Source organism: Apostichopus japonicus, chromosome 15 (assembly GCF_037975245.1).
Source record: "Apostichopus japonicus isolate 1M-3 chromosome 15, ASM3797524v1, whole genome shotgun sequence".
In the NCBI taxonomy this organism is placed as follows: Eukaryota; Metazoa; Echinodermata; class Holothuroidea; order Aspidochirotida; family Stichopodidae; genus Apostichopus; species Apostichopus japonicus.
The window spans coordinates 7596062-7613806 of NC_092575.1; the positions used below are offsets into that span (position 1 = coordinate 7596062).

General features: G+C 41.3%; 25 non-coding genes across 25 annotated transcripts; all 25 read right to left on the reverse strand.

Moving 5' to 3' along the window:
- Positions 1-531: 531 nt before the first annotated feature.
- Trnag-ucc (transfer RNA glycine (anticodon UCC)) lies at positions 532-603 on the reverse strand. Its single transcript has one exon. It is a non-coding gene; the product is annotated as a tRNA-Gly (tRNA).
- Positions 604-2013: 1410 nt separating this feature from the next.
- Positions 2014-2085, reverse strand: Trnag-ucc (transfer RNA glycine (anticodon UCC)). Its single transcript has one exon. It is a non-coding gene; the product is annotated as a tRNA-Gly (tRNA).
- Positions 2086-2171: 86 nt separating this feature from the next.
- Positions 2172-2243, reverse strand: Trnag-ucc (transfer RNA glycine (anticodon UCC)). The gene has a single exon. It is a non-coding gene; the product is annotated as a tRNA-Gly (tRNA).
- Positions 2244-3596: 1353 nt separating this feature from the next.
- Positions 3597-3668, reverse strand: Trnag-ucc (transfer RNA glycine (anticodon UCC)). Its single transcript has one exon. It is a non-coding gene; the product is annotated as a tRNA-Gly (tRNA).
- Positions 3669-3754: 86 nt separating this feature from the next.
- On the reverse strand, positions 3755-3826 carry Trnag-ucc (transfer RNA glycine (anticodon UCC)). The gene has a single exon. It is a non-coding gene; the product is annotated as a tRNA-Gly (tRNA).
- A 229-nt stretch (positions 3827-4055) lies between these two features.
- Positions 4056-4127, reverse strand: Trnag-ucc (transfer RNA glycine (anticodon UCC)). Its single transcript has one exon. It is a non-coding gene; the product is annotated as a tRNA-Gly (tRNA).
- Positions 4128-4372: 245 nt separating this feature from the next.
- On the reverse strand, positions 4373-4444 carry Trnag-ucc (transfer RNA glycine (anticodon UCC)). Its single transcript has one exon. It is a non-coding gene; the product is annotated as a tRNA-Gly (tRNA).
- Positions 4445-9863: 5419 nt separating this feature from the next.
- Positions 9864-9935, reverse strand: Trnag-ucc (transfer RNA glycine (anticodon UCC)). The gene has a single exon. It is a non-coding gene; the product is annotated as a tRNA-Gly (tRNA).
- An 86-nt stretch (positions 9936-10021) lies between these two features.
- Trnag-ucc (transfer RNA glycine (anticodon UCC)) lies at positions 10022-10093 on the reverse strand. Its single transcript has one exon. It is a non-coding gene; the product is annotated as a tRNA-Gly (tRNA).
- A 243-nt stretch (positions 10094-10336) lies between these two features.
- On the reverse strand, positions 10337-10408 carry Trnag-ucc (transfer RNA glycine (anticodon UCC)). Its single transcript has one exon. It is a non-coding gene; the product is annotated as a tRNA-Gly (tRNA).
- Positions 10409-10494: 86 nt separating this feature from the next.
- Trnag-ucc (transfer RNA glycine (anticodon UCC)) lies at positions 10495-10566 on the reverse strand. Its single transcript has one exon. It is a non-coding gene; the product is annotated as a tRNA-Gly (tRNA).
- An 86-nt stretch (positions 10567-10652) lies between these two features.
- Trnag-ucc (transfer RNA glycine (anticodon UCC)) lies at positions 10653-10724 on the reverse strand. Its single transcript has one exon. It is a non-coding gene; the product is annotated as a tRNA-Gly (tRNA).
- Positions 10725-10810: 86 nt separating this feature from the next.
- Positions 10811-10882, reverse strand: Trnag-ucc (transfer RNA glycine (anticodon UCC)). Its single transcript has one exon. It is a non-coding gene; the product is annotated as a tRNA-Gly (tRNA).
- An 86-nt stretch (positions 10883-10968) lies between these two features.
- Trnag-ucc (transfer RNA glycine (anticodon UCC)) lies at positions 10969-11040 on the reverse strand. The gene has a single exon. It is a non-coding gene; the product is annotated as a tRNA-Gly (tRNA).
- An 86-nt stretch (positions 11041-11126) lies between these two features.
- Trnag-ucc (transfer RNA glycine (anticodon UCC)) lies at positions 11127-11198 on the reverse strand. The gene has a single exon. It is a non-coding gene; the product is annotated as a tRNA-Gly (tRNA).
- Positions 11199-11440: 242 nt separating this feature from the next.
- Positions 11441-11512, reverse strand: Trnag-ucc (transfer RNA glycine (anticodon UCC)). Its single transcript has one exon. It is a non-coding gene; the product is annotated as a tRNA-Gly (tRNA).
- A 401-nt stretch (positions 11513-11913) lies between these two features.
- On the reverse strand, positions 11914-11985 carry Trnag-ucc (transfer RNA glycine (anticodon UCC)). Its single transcript has one exon. It is a non-coding gene; the product is annotated as a tRNA-Gly (tRNA).
- An 828-nt stretch (positions 11986-12813) lies between these two features.
- Positions 12814-12885, reverse strand: Trnag-ucc (transfer RNA glycine (anticodon UCC)). Its single transcript has one exon. It is a non-coding gene; the product is annotated as a tRNA-Gly (tRNA).
- A 243-nt stretch (positions 12886-13128) lies between these two features.
- Positions 13129-13200, reverse strand: Trnag-ucc (transfer RNA glycine (anticodon UCC)). The gene has a single exon. It is a non-coding gene; the product is annotated as a tRNA-Gly (tRNA).
- Positions 13201-13286: 86 nt separating this feature from the next.
- On the reverse strand, positions 13287-13358 carry Trnag-ucc (transfer RNA glycine (anticodon UCC)). The gene has a single exon. It is a non-coding gene; the product is annotated as a tRNA-Gly (tRNA).
- An 86-nt stretch (positions 13359-13444) lies between these two features.
- Trnag-ucc (transfer RNA glycine (anticodon UCC)) lies at positions 13445-13516 on the reverse strand. Its single transcript has one exon. It is a non-coding gene; the product is annotated as a tRNA-Gly (tRNA).
- Positions 13517-13602: 86 nt separating this feature from the next.
- Positions 13603-13674, reverse strand: Trnag-ucc (transfer RNA glycine (anticodon UCC)). Its single transcript has one exon. It is a non-coding gene; the product is annotated as a tRNA-Gly (tRNA).
- Positions 13675-13917: 243 nt separating this feature from the next.
- Positions 13918-13989, reverse strand: Trnag-ucc (transfer RNA glycine (anticodon UCC)). The gene has a single exon. It is a non-coding gene; the product is annotated as a tRNA-Gly (tRNA).
- Positions 13990-14390: 401 nt separating this feature from the next.
- Positions 14391-14462, reverse strand: Trnag-ucc (transfer RNA glycine (anticodon UCC)). The gene has a single exon. It is a non-coding gene; the product is annotated as a tRNA-Gly (tRNA).
- Positions 14463-15290: 828 nt separating this feature from the next.
- Positions 15291-15362, reverse strand: Trnag-ucc (transfer RNA glycine (anticodon UCC)). The gene has a single exon. It is a non-coding gene; the product is annotated as a tRNA-Gly (tRNA).
- Between the last annotated feature and the right edge of the window lie 2383 nt (positions 15363-17745).

Sequence of the window (17745 nt, forward strand, 5' to 3'; positions counted from 1 at the left end):
GCAGAACACTTGGTCAAAGTTCTATCGATATTTTCCTTTTTGTAGCGAATGCTCTCCTGCATTAAAAAAGTGTGCGTTGGCCGGGAATTGAACCCGGGCCTAATGCTTGGAAGGCATCAATGCTAACCACTACACCATTAAGGCTGCATCATTGAACTGAAGAAAACTTGGGTAAAGTTTTTTAGATATTTTACTTTTCGTAGAGAACACTTTCCTACATTAAAAAAGTGTGCGTTGGCCGGGAATTGAACCCGGGCCTAATGCTTGGAAGGCATCAATGCTAACCACTACACCAACAAGGCTGCTTCATTGAATTGCAGAACACTTGGGTAAAGTTATTTCGTAGAGAACACTTTCCTGCATTAAAAAAATGTGCGTTGGCCGGGAATTGAACCCGGGCCTAATGCTTGGAAGGCATCAATGCTAACCACCCCACAACCAACGCTGCTTTATTGAATTGCGGAACACTTGGTCAAAGTTCTATCGATATTTTCCTTTTCGTAGCGAATACTTTCCTGCATTAAAAAAGTGTGCGTTGGCCGGGAATTGAACCCGGGCCTAATGCTTGGAAGGCATCAATGCTAACCACTACACCACCAACGCTGCTTCTTTGTATTGCAAAACACTTGGGTAAAGTTCTATCGATATTTTCCTTTTCGTAGAGAACACTTTCCTGCATTAAAAAAATGTGCGTTGGCCGGGAATTGAACCCGGGCCTAATGCTTGGAAGGCATCTTTTTTTTTTTTTCTCTTTTATTGCTTGGAAGGCACTACACCAACAAGGCTGCTTCATTGAATTGCAGAACACTTGGGTAAAGTTATTTCGTAGAGAACACTTTCCCGCATTAAAAAAATGTGCGTTGGCCGGGAATTGAACCCGGGCCTAATGCTTGGAAGGCATCTTTTTTTTTTTTTCTCTTTTATTGAAAGATGAACCCACTGGCTCACCCATATTCAAACAGTAATGACAGTAGTATACAACGATTTAAAAGTAGAGTAAAAAAATATGAGGCTATATAGCAAGTTCAATGAACATAGAATTAATAGTATGACATAGAGTAAATACGACATTGAACCAGGATTACTGAAAATGTAACTAACGCAGAAATGAGAACAAACGAAGACTATACAAATAATACTAAAAAAGAATAATTTCCAGTCGAGGCTAATAGAAGATGCCTTGAGTCAAAAAACAAACGCTGTCAACTGTCGAAGTTGTAGCTAAAATTGTTCTCGGTTCTGTATCTAATTACAACATTTTCTTGCCCGAACATATCAAAGAAAAACTGGGTACGATGCATCTTTTTATAAACCTGGAAAATAGTGTTCAGTTTCTTTTTAAGTGAAACATGAAAAAGAGTCAATAAGTTGACGCTGTAGTTATTAATTGTGTCGTTACTAGTACATACTTGAGAACATCTATAGCTCTATTGGAAGGCATCAATGCTAACCACTACACCACCAACGCTGCTTCTTTGTATTGCAGAACACTTGGTCAAAGTTCTATCGATATTTTCCTTTTTGTAGCGAATGCTCTCCTGCATTAAAAAAGTGTGCGTTGGCCGGGAATTGAACCCGGGCCTAATGCTTGGAAGGCATCAATGCTAACCACTACACCATTAAGGCTGCATCACTGAACTGAAGAAAACTTGGGTAAAGTTTTTTAGATATTTTACTTTTCGTAGAGAACACTTTCCTACATTAAAAAAGTGTGCGTTGGCCGGGAATTGAACCCGGGCCTAATGCTTGGAAGGCATCAATGCTAACCACTACACCAACAAGGCTGCTTCATTGAATTGCAGAACACTTGGGTAAAGTTATTTCGTAGAGAACACTTTCCTGCATTAAAAAAATGTGCGTTGGCCGGGAATTGAACCCGGGCCTAATGCTTGGAAGGCATCAATGCTAACCACCCCACAACCAACGCTGCTTTATTGAATTGCGGAACACTTGGTCAAAGTTCTATCGATATTTTCCTTTTCGTAGCGAATACTTTCCTGCATTAAAAAAGTGTGCGTTGGCCGGGAATTGAACCCGGGCCTAATGCTTGGAAGGCATCAATGCTAACCACTACACCACCAACGCTGCTTCTTTGTATTGCAAAACACTTGGGTAAAGTTCTATCGATATTTTCCTTTTCGTAGAGAACACTTTCCTGCATTAAAAAAATGTGCGTTGGCCGGGAATTGAACCCGGGCCTAATGCTTGGAAGGCATCAATGCTAACCACTACACCACCAACGCTGCTTCTTTGTATTGCAAAACACTTGGTCAAAGTTCTATCGATATTTTCCTTTTCGTAGCGAATGCTCTCCTGCATTAAAAAAGTGTGCGTTGGCCGGGAATTGAACCCGGGCCTAATGCTTGGAAGGCATCAATGCTAACCACTACACCAATAAGGCTGCATCATTGAATTGAAGAAAACTTGGGTAAAGTTTCTTAGATATTTTACTTTTCGTACAGAACACTTTCCTGCATTAAAAAAAATGTGCGTTGGCCGGGAATTGAACCCGGGCCTAATGCTTGGAAGGCATCAATGCTAACCACCACACCACCAACCCTGCTTAATTGAATTGCGGAACACTTGGTCAAACTTCTATCGATATTTTCCTTTTCGTAGAGAACACTTTCCTGCATTAAAAAAAATGTGCGTTGGCCGGGAATTGAACCCGGCCTAATGCTTGGAAGGCATCAATGCTAATCACCACACCACCAACGCTGCTTTATTGAATTGCGGAACACTTGGTCAAAGTTCTATCGATATTTTCCTTTTCGTAGCGAATGCTCTCCTGCATTAAAAAAGTGTGCGTTGGCCGGGAATTGCACCCGGGCCTAATGCTTGGAAGGCATCAATGCTAACCACTACACCACCAACGCTGCTTCTTTGTATTGCAGAACACTTGGGTAAAGTTCTATCGATATTTTCCTTTTCGTAGAGAACACTTTCCTGCATTAAAAAAAATGTGCGTTGGCCGGGAATTGAACCCGGCCTAATGCTTGGAAGGCATCAATGCTAATCACCACACCACCAACGCTGCTTTATTGAATTGCAGAACACTTGGTCAAAGTTCTATCGATATTTTCCTTTTCGTAGCGAATGCTCTCCTGCATTAAAAAAGTGTGCGTTGGCCGGGAATTGAACCCGGGCCTAATGCTTGGAAGGCATCAATGCTAACCACTACACCATTAAGGCTGCATCATTGAACTGAAGAAAACTTGGGTAAAGTTCTATCGATATTTTCCTTTTCGTTGAGAACACTTTCCTGCATTAAAAAAATGTGCGTTGGCCGGGAATTGAACCCGGGCCTAATGCTTGGAAGGCATCAATGCTAACCACTACACCACCAATGCTGCTTCATTGAATTTCAGAACACTTGGTCAAAGTTCTATCGATATTTTCCTTTTCGTAGCGAATGCTCTCCTGCATTAAAAAAAGTGTGCGTTGGCCGGGAATTGAACCCGGGCCTAATGCTTGGAAGGCATCAATGCTAACCACTACACCACCAAGGCTGCTTCATTGAATTGCAGAACACTTGGGTGAAGTTTTTTAGATATTTTACTTTTCGTAGAGAACACTTTCCTGCATTAAAAAAAATGTGCGTTGGCCGGGAATTGAACCCGGGCCTAATGCTTGGAAGGCATCAATGCTAACCACTACACCACCAACGCTGCTTCATTGAATTGCAGAACACTTGGTCAAAGTTCTATCGATATTTTCCTTTTCGTAGCGAATACTCTCCTGCATTAAAAAAGTGTGCGTTGGCCGGGAATTGAACCCGGGCCTAATGCTTGGAAGGCATCAATGCTAACCACTACACCACCAACGCTGCTTCATTGAATTGCAGAACACTTGGGTAAAGTTATTTCGTAGAGAACACTTTCCTGCATTAAAAAAATGTGCGTTGGCCGGGAATTGAACCCGGGCCTAATGCTTGGAAGGCATCAATGCTAACCACCACACCACCAACGCTGCTTTATTGAATTGCTTAACACTTGGTCAAAGTTCTATCGATATTTTCCTTTTCGTAGCAAATACTCTCCTGCATTAAAAAAATGTGCGTTGGCCGGGAATTGAACCCGGGCCTAATGCTTGGAAGGCATCAATGCTAACCACTACACCACCAACGCTGCTTCTTTGTATTGCAAAACACTTGGGTAAAGTTCTATCGATATTTTCCTTTTCGTAGAGAACACTTTCCTGCATTAAAAAAAATGTGCGTTGGCCGGGAATTGAACCCGGGCCTAATGCTTGGAAGGCATCAATGCTAATCACCACACCACCAACGCTGCTTTATTGAATTGCGGAACACTTGGTCAAAGTTCTATCGATATTTTCCTTTTCGTAGCGAATGCTCTCCTGCATTAAAAAAGTGTGCATTGGCCGGGAATTGAACCCGGGCCTAATGCTTGGAAGGCATCAATGCTAACCACTACACCACCAACGCTGCTTCATTGAATTGCAGAACACTTGGTCAAAGTTCTTTTTTTTTTTAAAGTTTCACTTTATTCAACCAAAATCAAAATGTACAGATAAAACAAGTGCACTTAGTGCACTTTTTGACAAGTACTAAACAGAATTTAGTAAAATAATAATCCAAACAGTTAATGCAGAACAAAGGAAGTATATATTAAGACTTTAGAAATGAAAAACAAAACCTTAAGAGACATTTGTCTTGAGATTAATATGAAGTTTGTCTTTTTTAATTTTAACAAAAGACGTTCCGGACGTCCAAAGTTTACTAAACTGATGTTTTGTGAGACGACTGAAGTCTGCTTCTACTCGGGTTTTAATTTCCTTTGCAATAATCGAGAGAAGAGCAGTCCCAGTTTGGGCTTGGTCTTCAAAAATATGAAGGCACCTTGACTTCCAAATAGCAAATTTCGTAATACAAAAGATAAACCAAATTCTGTTGAAAACTATCTGTGGAAAGTCGACACAAGGGAATCCAAACAAATACAGTTTCATGTTAAATGAGCTGTTATCACCAGCTAATCTGTGAAAAATTTTCTCTACCCAAATCAAAACTGTCTTGGCTTTTGGGCATTCCCAGAAAATGTGAGAAATGGTCTCAATTTCGTTACACTGCTCGCAAGGACAAATACCGTCACCCATTCCCCAGTCCTTTATCCTTTTACCGGTGTACAAAATGTGATGTGCTAGACGCCATTGAAAATCCATTAATTTGTTGCCTAGCATGTTACTAAAGGCCAGCTTCCAGATGGTCTCCCAAGGGAAAGCTGGGTAATCTCTAACAGCAATTAAGTTGGCACCACTGGGTTGAAGGGATTTAGTAATAAGTTTGATACTCTTACTGGACTGAAAGAAAAGGCTGTCCATGGAATGTAACCTCCTAATGATATCACTTGCGTAAAGTAACGAGGGTGGACAAACGGCAGAATTTGGCCGCGTATTGGACCATAACTGAGGGAAGACTCTACGTAGTGGCATGGCCAGAAAGAAACGAGCTATAATAAAATGGATAGGCGGGTCTTGCATGCGAGTCAGCAAGGTAAATAACGGTCTAATTAACAATGCATCCATCTTATTTCTAAAACTATCTAAACCTAAGCCGCCTTTTAGTCTGTCCAAGATGATGACTTTCCTAGACACAAGGTCGGGTTTGTTTTCACCCCAAATAAAGGAGAAAACGGCTTTGTTTACTTCCTTGACCACACTATCAGGCACACGAAAAACGGGGGCCACAAAGTAAAACAGTGGATAAATAACAGTATTAGTAACCAGCACTTTGCCTAGGAGAGTCAAGTGTCTGCTGCTCCAAGATTTAGCAAGAAGAGTGGCAGATTTAACCTTGGTAGCCCAATTACAATGGACAGCCTCCTTTGAACCAAAAGTCACACCCGTGATTTTGATTGAAGAGGTACTCCAATGAATGTTGGTGGGTAACTGACGAGAGGCAAACGTACCCAACTTTAAGCCACAAGTCTTGCTCATGTTTACAGAAGCACCGGTAGCTTTTTGAAAAAGTTTAAACACATTAAAATACTGTGCGATATCACCAATATTGGTTGCAACACATGTGGCGTCATCCGCGTATTGAAGAAATTTAACACGTCTGCCACTCCCACCAGGGATGGGAAAGCCCCGGATGCTATTGCAACTATTAATATATCTAGAAATTGGCTCAATGAATAACACATACAGAACCGGTGAAAGGGGGCAGCCCTGCCTCACCCCTCGAGCAATGGGTATGATATCAGAGAGATTTCCGTTGATAAGAATACGACTGTAAATATTGTTGTACAAAATAGTCACCCATTTTCGAAAATTGCTACCAAACCGTAACTTCTCGAGAACTCTCATAAGAAATGACCAAGAAACTTTATCGAAAGCTTTGTGTTGGTCGATTGAGATGAGGGCACAATCAATTTTCTTCATGGCAGAATAATCAATTATATCTCTAATTATGAACATATTATCGTGAATAGATCTGCCAGGGACAGAACACGTTTGATGCTCGTTTACAATAGTGGGCAATACTTTAGACATTCTGATTTGTAGAACCTTCGAGATCAGTTTATAGTCTGTGTTAAGCAGACTGATTGGACGCCAATTGGTTGGGTCAGTCTTATCACCTTTCTTTGGGAGAAGTGTAACGATGCCTGTACGCTGAGACATTGACATAGTGCCAGTTTTGAAAATGTTGTTATAAACACCGAGGAGGTCTTCGCCCAACATATCTAGGAAGGAGGAATAGAATTCGTATGGAAGACCATCAATACCCGGAGATTTGTTATTGGAAGCAAGCGACAGAGCAATCTTTATCTCATCTAGAGTGATAGGTTTTTCAAGACTTTCAATGTCCTCATCATTTAACATGTTGTGCAAACTATTAATGAAAACATCTTGAGAACTCTCGTCAAACCCTTCGTGGTTGGAATAGAGATCACTAAAGAATTTGTGGAAAACCTCTATAATTTCCTTATTATTGCAGGTAATATTACCGTCCGGTTTGCGGACTTGATGAACAACTTTCTGATCGGCTTGACGTTTTTCTTTTCTAAAGAAAAAGGCAGATGGTTTTTCCCCTTCTTCAAGAAATTTAGCTCTGGAACGAATGTAAGCACCTCTTAACTCAGTGTTAATAATATCATCGATTTCCTGAGAATTTGAAGTCGCACAAAGCGTTTGAAGCTCTTTAAGCCGATTTCTCTTCTGACGAGCAATGCGGGAGCTGTGCCGAACCGCAAGCGTTTTAATTCTAGACTTAACGTTCTCCCACCAATCAGATAAAGCATTAAAACCTGGCTTCAGAGTGGACCAAAGCTTATAATAAACACGTAATTCTTTGCAGAATTCCTTATCATTGTTAAGAGACACATTGTACTTCCAATAACCTTTCCCCCGAGTAGCAGTGTGAGGAATTTTGATGTTGACCTGAATAGGCTTATGGTCAGAATAAGGGATCGGCGACGTAGTCGCTTTGTTGACAAAAAAATCTCTCGAAGAGTAGATTCGATCAAGTCTAGAACTTTGACTGTTGTTAAAACGAAACCAGGTATGACCGGGTATGGTGGGGTGGATAACCCTATAACAATCAACAAGATTATAAGTGACAATAAGATCGTTGATCTCATCCCGGCCTACAAAAGCAGAACGGTTGGACGAAATGTTTGAGCGATCGATGTCATCCATTACACAATTAAAATCGCCCCCCAAAATAATAGGGTCGTAACCACGGGTGTAAGTGTAAATTTGCCTGAAAAACGCTTTCCTTTCACTCGGGGCGTTAGGCGCATAAATGTTACAAACCCGTACAGTACTGTTATGAATAGTGCAGAGGGCAGAAATGCAACGACCAGAGGTATCGTGTCTTACTTGCGAAATGACGCAACACAGTTTACTACTGAAAGCAATACCCACCCCACAAGAGTGATTAGAAGAACTAGGGGAGAAAATGAAAGGACCACCCCATTGACGTCTGAAAAATTGAGAGTCGGCACTATCCGACAAATACAGTTCTTGCAGAAGAATAATATCAAAATTGAATATCTTAGCCCATTGTAAAATCTTTGAACATTTTTTGTTGTCTCTTAGTCCATTAACGTTAAGTGAAGCAATCGATAGGTTCATAGTAGCCATAGAGAGAGAGATAAAGTAAAGAACAGAACGAGATGTATACCACAATGAGATTCCGATGATCAGGCATTCCTTAAAAAATACCTGTCGAAAAATTCTATCTCCTTTTTACTGACAAATTCTGGGTGCTCGTCAGCCATATGTAAGATCCATTCCTGGGGGGATTTACACGTATTCTTGCATGACTTCATAGCACATGGGTACTTTGACGGTTTCAGCTTTGGGTGGGCGTTTAACAGGTGCTCTTTCAAAACGTGATACTCAGAAAAAATTTCCGGGCATCCCTTTGCTTTACATGAGTGCCATGGCTCATCCTCTAGAAAAATTTGTGACATTTTCACACTATCTTTGGGATCCTCGGCGGGGAAGCGAAGACTTGACCTGGATCTTTCTGGTCTTTTGACTGCCTCAGGTTGGGAGACACTTTTTCTCTTGGGTCTTAAGCTGGGACGAAATTTATTATCCCCAACGATGTCCTCTTGTGACGATATTTCAGGTGAAGGTTTAGACTGTCTTCTTTCGCTGTTAGATACTTCCCGATGTTCTGTTTGAGGGGTGGCCCAGCTACTTGATGCTATAGACATTGTCTCCATAACCTCTGTGTTTTCGAAAAAATCTGTGTCGCTATCGTTGATTGTTTGACTTTCTTCTTTTTTCTCTAGGTCCTGTGTCATACCTTGTGTATCGACCGTTTCGGCAATGGTGTTGCCATCAGTTACTTTTGCCGTTGGCTCGTCAGTTTCTTCCGAAATTGTTGCCTCTTGTTGCACGACAGCAGGACCCTTGACCCAGGCTCTGGCGGTAGGGCTGATTTTGTTCGCAAAGGAAATTGGGCAGCTACGAGAGGTGTGCCCCAACTTTTCGCATACGGTGCACTTAACTTCAGTCACACATTGCTTTGCTGTATGTCCAATTTCGTGACAGTTGTAGCACTTTATCTGGTCACAGTGTTTTGCTTCATGTCCGTTTGCTCCACATTTCAGGCAAGTTCTGGGCTGGCCTCTATATCTCACCCAACAGTTTCTTCCACCAAGTCTTAAGGATGAAGGGATGTCTTTGGTGATTTCAACCTGATACTGCCGAATCCCATTAAACACCTGTGGGTAGTCGGAAAGTGTAAGGAAACGACCACTCACAACTTTACCGTAACGGCCTAGTATATACCTCACCACGTTGTCCCCCAATTCATACGGTACATGCAAAACCGTAACTAGCGTCGTGCAACCGGTATATGTTGTTGCAGTGCAGCAATCTGCACTCGATTGAGCAGGCCAAAACTTCTTCTTCAAATCTACTGTTTTGAAAGTCACGTCCCATAGTCTACCGGGGAGTTCCTGAACTGCCGTTAGATGTTCTCCGGGATCTATGCACTTTTCCTTCAAAAGATTAAAAAGAACTGACTTTCCCTCACTACAATCTAAGTGAAGCTGTATGGACATGTCTCGACTAAGAGCAGCCATGTTGACCATCTCAATGTTCTCGCTCTACAGCTGTTACAGTGCGCCAAGAAGTCTGGCCACTCTATCGGCTGAGATATTAGCTATCGATATCGATATTAGCTATCGATATTTTCCTTTTCGTAGAGAATACTTTGCTGCATTAAAAATGTGCGTTGGCCGGGAATTGAACCCGGGCCTAATGCTTGGAAGGCATCAATGCTAACCACTACACCACCAAAGCTGCTTAATTGAATTGCGGAACACTTGGTCAAAGTTCTTTCGATATTTTCCTTTTCGTAGAGAACACTTTCCTGCATTAAAAAAATGTGCGTTGGCCGGGAATTGAACCCGGGCCTAATGCTTGGAAGGCATCAATGCTAACCACTACACCACCAACGCTGTTTCATTGAATTGCAGAACACTTGGGTCAAGTTCTTTAGATATTTTCCTTTTCGCAGAGAACACTTTACCGCATTAAAAAATTGTGCGTTGGCCGGGAATTGAACCCGGGCCTAATGCTTGGAAGGCATCAATGCTAACCACTACACCACCAACGCTGCTTAATTGAAATGTGGAACACTTGGTCAAAGTTCTATAGATATTTTCCTTTTCGTAGAGAACACTTTCCTGCATTAAAAAATGTGCGTTGGCCGGGAACTGAACCCGGACCTAGTGCTTGGAAGGCATCAATGCTTACCACTACACCACCAACGCTGCTTCATTGAATTGCAGAACACTTGGTCAAGTTCTATCGATATTTTCCTTTTCGTAGAGAACACTTTCCTGCATTAAAAAAAATGTGCGTTGGCCGGGAATTGAACCCGGGCCTAATGCTTGGAAGGCATCAATGCTTACCACTACACCACCAACGCTGCTTAATTGAATTGCAGAACACTTGGGTCAAGTTCTATCGATATTTTCCTTTTCGTAGAGAACACTTTCCTGCATTAAAAAACTGTGCGTTGGCCGGGAATTGAACCCGGGCCTAATGCTTGGAAGGCATCAATGCTAACCACTACACCACCAACGCTGTTTCATTGAATTGCAGAACACTTGGTCAAAGTTCTTTCGATATTTTCCTTTTCGTAGAGAACACTTTCCTGCATTAAAAAAATGTGCGTTGGCCGGGAATTGAACCCGGGCCTAATGCTTGGAAGGCATCAATGCTAACCACTACACCACCAACGCTGCTTAATTGAATTGCAGAACACTTGGGTCAAGTTCTATCGATATTTTCCTTTTCGTAGAAAACACTTTCCTGCATTAAAAAACTGTGCGTTGGCCGGGAATTGAACCCGGGCCTAATGCTTGGAAGGCATCAATGCTAACCACTACACCACCAACGCTGCTTCATTGAATTGCAGAACACTTGGTCAAAGTTCTTTCGATATTTTCCTTTTCGTACAGAACACTTTCCTGCATTAAAAAACTGTGCGTTGGCCGGGAATTGAACCCGGGCCTAATGCTTGGAAGGCATCAATGCTAACCACTACACCACCAACGCTGCTTCATTGAATTGCAGAACACTTGGTCAAAGTTCTTTCGATATTTTCCTTTTCTTAGAGAACACTTTCCTGCATTAAAAAAATGTGCGTTGGCCGGGAATTGAACCCGGACCTAATGCTTGGAAGGCATCAATGCTAACCACTACACCACCAACGCTGCTTCATTGAATTGAGGAACACTTGGTCAAGTTCTATCGATATTTTCCTTTTCGTAGAGAACACTTTCCTGCATTAAAAAAAGTGCGTTGGCCGGGAATTGAACCGGGGCCTAATGCTTGGAAGGCATCAATGCTAACCACTACACCACCAACGCTGCTTCATTGAATTGCAGAACACTTGGTCAAAGTTCTTTCGATATTTTCCTTTTCGTAGAGAACACTTTCCTGCATTAAAAAAATGTGCGTTGGCCGGGAATTGAACCCGGGCCTAATGCTTGGAAGGCATCAATGCTAACCACTACACCACCAACGCTGCTTAATTGAAATGTGGAACACTTGGTCAAAGTTCTATCGATATTTTCCTTTTCGTAGCGAATACTCTCTTGCATTAAAAAAATGTGCGTTGGCTGGGAATTGAACCCGGGCCTAATGCTTGGAAGGCATCAATGCTAACCACTACACCACCAACGCTGCTTCATTGAATTGCAGAACACTTGGTCAAAGTTCTATAGATATTTTCCTTTTCGTAGAGAACACTTTCCTGCATTAAAAATGTGCGTTGGCCGGGAATTGAACCCGGGCCTAATGCTTGGAAGGCATCAATGCTAACCACTAAACCACCAACGCTGCTTCATTGAATTGCAGAACACTTGGGTAAAGTTCTATCGATATTTTCCTTTTCGTAGAGAACACTTTCCTGCATTAAAAAAAATGTGCGTTGGCCGGGAATTGAACCCGGGCCTAATGCTTGGAAGGCATCAATGCTAACCACTACACCACCAACGCTGCTTAATTGAATTGCAGAACACTTGGTCAAAGTTCTATCTATATTTTCCTTTTCGTAGAGAACACTTTCCTGCAAAGTTCACACCACGTTCTGCTATGAAATGATAATAACTGACACTACATACATTAAAGCATATAACATTATCACTGATCGATATTTCGCCATCTGGCAGTCACAAAACCGCAGTTGCACCTTTTAATGGGACCATCATTAGTTTCTATGCTGAGACTAACTTAACGTAAAGTTTCATTAAATGTCATGTAAAACAAGGGACTAACCAAGCTATACAATGGGGTGAGTGTCTATGGCATGCAGAGGTATTTAAAAGTTGGGGGAGAGGGTGGGTGTATGTTAAAAAAAATTCCCCGATGGATTTACGGGTGGGGGCTTGAACCTTTATGGAATGTCCATGGTGAAACGGAATTTATAATCCGACTTCCATGTTGGGGATTTTTAATGCTAAACATATTACATATTATATTATTATATTATAATGATGATAATACAATTTATTGAGCGCAAAATACCAAAAAAAAGAAGTTCCCAAGCGCTGTACAAAGAAAACATGAACAAATACATCGAAAGTTGCTAGTGTCATCCAGGCTTCGGGTGAACAGGGAACTATTATCTCAATGACAAATTACAACAAACGTAAATACGTAAAAACGTAAATACGTTGGAATAGAGAATTAACCCTATTTACAAACAATAGAAAGAACCACTATATTATAGCCCTTTCTCGCATTATGTTGCGTAAACAGAATAACTATATTCCTGTTTTTGACGGCGCTACCAACTCAAACTTGTCATTAAAAAAAAAAAAAATGTGCGTTGGCCGGGAATTGAACCCGGGCCTAATGCTTGGAAGGCATCAATGCTAACCACTACACCACCAACGCTGCTTAATTGAAATGTGGAACACTTGGTCAAAGTTCTATCGATATTTTCCTTTTCGTAGAGAACACTTTCCTGCATTAAAAAATGTGCGTTGGCCGGGAACTGAACCCGGACCTAATGCTTGGAAGGCATCAATGCTTACCACTACACCACCAACGCTGCTTCATTGAATTGCAGAACACTTGGTCAAGTTCTATCGATATTTTCCTTTTCGTAGAGAACACTTTCCTGCATTAAAAAAAATGTGCGTTGGCCGGGAATTGAACCCGGGCCTAATGCTTGGAAGGCATCAATGCTTACCACTACACCACCAACGCTGCTTAATTGAATTGCAGAACACTTGGGTCAAGTTCTATCGATATTTTCCTTTTCGTAGAAAACACTTTCCTGCATTAAAAAACTGTGCGTTGGCCGGGAATTGAACCCGGGCCTAATGCTTGGAAGGCATCAATGCTAACCACTACACCACCAACGCTGCTTCATTGAATTGCAGAACACTTGGTCAAAGTTCTTTCGATATTTTCCTTTTCGTAGAGAACACTTTCCTGCATTAAAAAAATGTGCGTTGGCCGGGAATTGAACCCGGGCCTAATGCTTGGAAGGCATCAATGCTAACCACTACACCACCAACGCTGCTTCATTGAATTGCAGAACACTTGGTCAAAGTTCTTTCGATATTTTCCTTTTCTTAGAGAACACTTTCCTGCATTAAAAAAATGTGCGTTGGCCGGGAATTGAACCCGGGCCTAATGCTTGGAAGGCATCAATGCTAACCACTACACCACCAACGCTGCTTCATTGAATTGCAGAACACTTGGTCAAGTTCTATCGATATTTTCCTTTTCGTAGAGAACACTTTCCTGCATTAAAAAATTGTGCGTTGGCCGGGAATTGAACCGGGGCCTAATGCTTGGAAGGCATCAATGCTAACCACTACACCACCAACGCTGCTTCATTGAATTGCAGAACACTTGGTCAAAGTTCTTTCGATATTTTCCTTTTCGTAGAGAACACTTTCCTGCATTAAAAAAATGTGCGTTGGCCGGGAATTGAACCCGGGCCTAATGCTTGGAAGGCATCAATGCTAACCACTACACCACCAACGCTGCTTAATTGAAATGTGGAACACTTGGTCAAAGTTCTATCGATATTTTCCTTTTCGTAGCGAATACTCTCTTGCATTAAAAAAATGTGCGTTGGCTGGGAATTGAACCCGGGCCTAATGCTTGGAAGGCATCAATGCTAACCACTACACCACCAACGCTGCTTCATTGAATTGCAGAACACTTGGTCAAAGTTCTTTCGATATTTTCCTTTTCGTAGAGAACACTTTCCTGCATTAAAAATGTGCGTTGGCCGGGAATTGAACCCGGGCCTAATGCTTGGAAGGCATCAATGCTAACCACTAAACCACCAACGCTGCTTCATTGAATTGCAGAACACTTGGGTAAAGTTCTATCGATATTTTCCTTTTCGTAGAGAACACTTTCCTGCATTAAAAAAAATTTGCGTTGGCCGGGAATTGAACCCGGGCCTAATGCTTGGAAGGCATCAATGCTAACCACTACACCACCAACGCTGCTTAATTGAATTGCAGAACACTTGGTCAAAGTTCTATCTATATTTTCCTTTTCGTAGAGAACACTTTCCTGCAAAGTTCACACCACGTTCTGCTATGAAATGATAATAACTGACACTACATACATTAAAGCATATAACATTATCACTGATCGATATTTCGCCATCTGGCAGTCACAAAACCGCAGTTGCACCTTTTAATGGGACCATCATTAGTTTCTATGCTGAGACTAACTTAACGTAAAGTTTCATTAAATGTCATGTAAAACAAGGGACTAACCAAGCTATACAATGGGGTGAGTGTCTATGGCATGCAGAGGTATTTAAAAGTTGGGGGAGAGGGTGGGTGTATGTTAAAAAAAATTCCCCGATGGATTTACGGGTGGGGGCTTGAACCTTTATGGAATGTCCATGGTGAAACGGAATTTATAATCCGACTTCCATGTTGGGGATTTTTAATGCTAAACATATTACATATTATATTATTATATTATAATGATGATAATACAATTTATTGAGCGCAAAATACCAAAAAAAAGAAGTTCCCAAGCGCTGTACAAAGAAAACATGAACAAATACATCGAAAGTTGCTAGTGTCATCCAGGCTTCGGGTGAACAGGGAACTATTATCTCAATGACAAATTACAACAAACGTAAATACGTAAAAACGTAAATACGTTGGAATAGAGAATTAACCCTATTTACAAACAATAGAAAGAACCACTATATTATAGCCCTTTCTCGCATTATGTTGCGTAAACAGAATAACTATATTCCTGTTTTTGACGGCGCTACCAACTCAAACTTGTCATTAAAAAAAAAAAAAATGTGCGTTGGCCGGGAATTGAACCCGGGCCTAATGCTTGGAAGGCATCAATGCTAACCACTACACCACCAACGCTGCTTAATTGAATTGCGGAACACTTGTTCAAAGTTCTATCGATATTTTCCTTTTCGTAGAGAATACTTTCCTGCAAAGGTCACACCTCGTTCTGCCATGAAATGATATTAACTGATACTACATATATTAAAGCATATGAAATTTTCACTGATCGATATTTCGCCATCTGGCTGTCACAAACCAGCAGTTGCACTTTTTAATGGGACCATCACTAGTTTCTATGCTGAGACTAGCTTAAAGTAAAGTTTCATTAAATTTCATGTAAAAACAAGGGACTAACCATGACATACAATGCGGTGAGTCTATGTGGCGTGCAGAGGATTTCAAAGGTGGGGAGAGGGTGGAAGTATGTTAATAAAACTCCCGACTGATTTACGTGGGGGCTTGAACCTTTATGGAATGTCCATTGGCGAAACGGAATTTATAAGCCGACTTCCATGTTGGGGATTTTTAATGCTAAACATATAACATATTATATTATTATAATATAATGATATTAATAATACAATTAATAGAGCAGATTAAAGCATTATTTATCTGCTTAAAACAATTTATTTAGCGCAAAATACAAAAATGGGAAAAGCAGAAGCAGTTTAATGCAGCAGAAGCAGATTAAAGCAGCAGAAGCAGATTAAAGCATTATTAAAGCAGATTATATTAAAGCATAAAACATTATCACTGATCGATATTTCGCCATCTGGCAGTCACAAACCAGCAGTTGCACCTTTTAATGGGACCATCATTAGTTTATATGCTGGGACTTACTTAACGTAAAGCCTCATTAAATGTCATGTAAAACAATTAAGGGACTAACCATGCCATACAATGGGGTGAGTGTCTGTGGCGTGCAGAGGTATAAAAGTTGGGGAGAGGGTGGGTGTATGTTAAACAAATTCCCCGATGGATTTACGGGGGGGGGGGGGGCTTGAACCTTTATGCATGGAATATCCATTGGTGAAGCGGAATTTATAAGCCGACTTCCATGTTGGGGATTTTGGGGTCTTCAATGATTAACACAATATATTATATTATAACAGTAATAATGACAATAATACAATCTGTAGAGCGAAATACAGAAAAGTTCCTAAGCGCTGTACAAAGTTAACATGAACAAATACACACAATAATATAAAGAAGACCGAAAAATAATGTTATATATTAAAAACTAATAGAATTAAACCAAGCCCAACAATGGTTGGAATTGGGTGAGCAAATTTTAGTGTTTGACACCTCTAGACGCCCGCATAAGACACTGTCATGCGTTCACTGTTGCCAGGCCCCGGGCGACCGCGTATACCTGCCAACTTCTACCGCAGCAATCTTGTGACTGAGGAAATAATTAGAAATAATTTGGAGGGGAAAACTATCTTTTGACGAGTCTTAGTCGGTAACCGAGCAGCAAAACTGATAAGCGGCGGATCCTAGCGGCAAGATTTCTCGGAAGAGAAGCTCGGGCAGGGAGACAGACACCCCTATATAGCAGTAAATCATTGAAAAGTAAGCGTACCCGGCGACAAACTGTTCCGTTTATTATGTACCTCTTGTTGAGCAAAATGATGTTTGTCGCTAAGTTTAATTGCCAACAAATTTCAGAAGATAGTGACCGTCCTCGAACTCGATCCCTGGATCCGCCCCTGCTAATGACCTTGCGGTCCACGTAAAACGGATGATCCAACTATATGTGATGTTCCTGTATATGCAGTATTGTTTGTAGCTGCATGGGACCATGCTTCCTGACCAGTTGCCATGTATTTTTGATATGCAACTTATTGACAGCAACACGTTGTGACCAGGGAGTTGAAACAGCACCCGCTGTGGCTTTCTAGAGGGCTTCGCTAATCTATCTTCTTTTCATGTTTATTTGTCTCCTCATACTTTAATAAAAGGATGCATGAAGACTCGCTCAAAAAGAAACGTCTTATGCCGCTAATCTGACCTAGTTTCGAATGCGCTGTAACAGAAGTGTTAGACACCACCATCGATCCCAGAAAATAAGCACACAGCTTGCTACCTTCGGTCATTAGGCACTAGTGTACAATCAGTACATACAGATGCGGGCAATACCCACAGCACAGTGTACAAACGATACAGCGATGGACACCCCGGGTCCAGCTAATGATAACAAGGAAACACGTTTCATTACTGTCTGCATTTTGTAGCGACAAGCAGAAAACTTCACTTGCAAGCAACAGAAAGTTATGTTGTTTGAATTGGACTGATGTTCAAGTTAACTTAGCCGTTGTCTGCACTCGTATTAACTGCATTGTCCAGATGGGCCTGGGAATGTGGAAATACCCTACTGATCTATTTTGGAAACAGTGATGTAATCTTTCATTTATTCATTCAGTACTAGCTTTTTTCTCTCTTAACATAAAACGTTCAT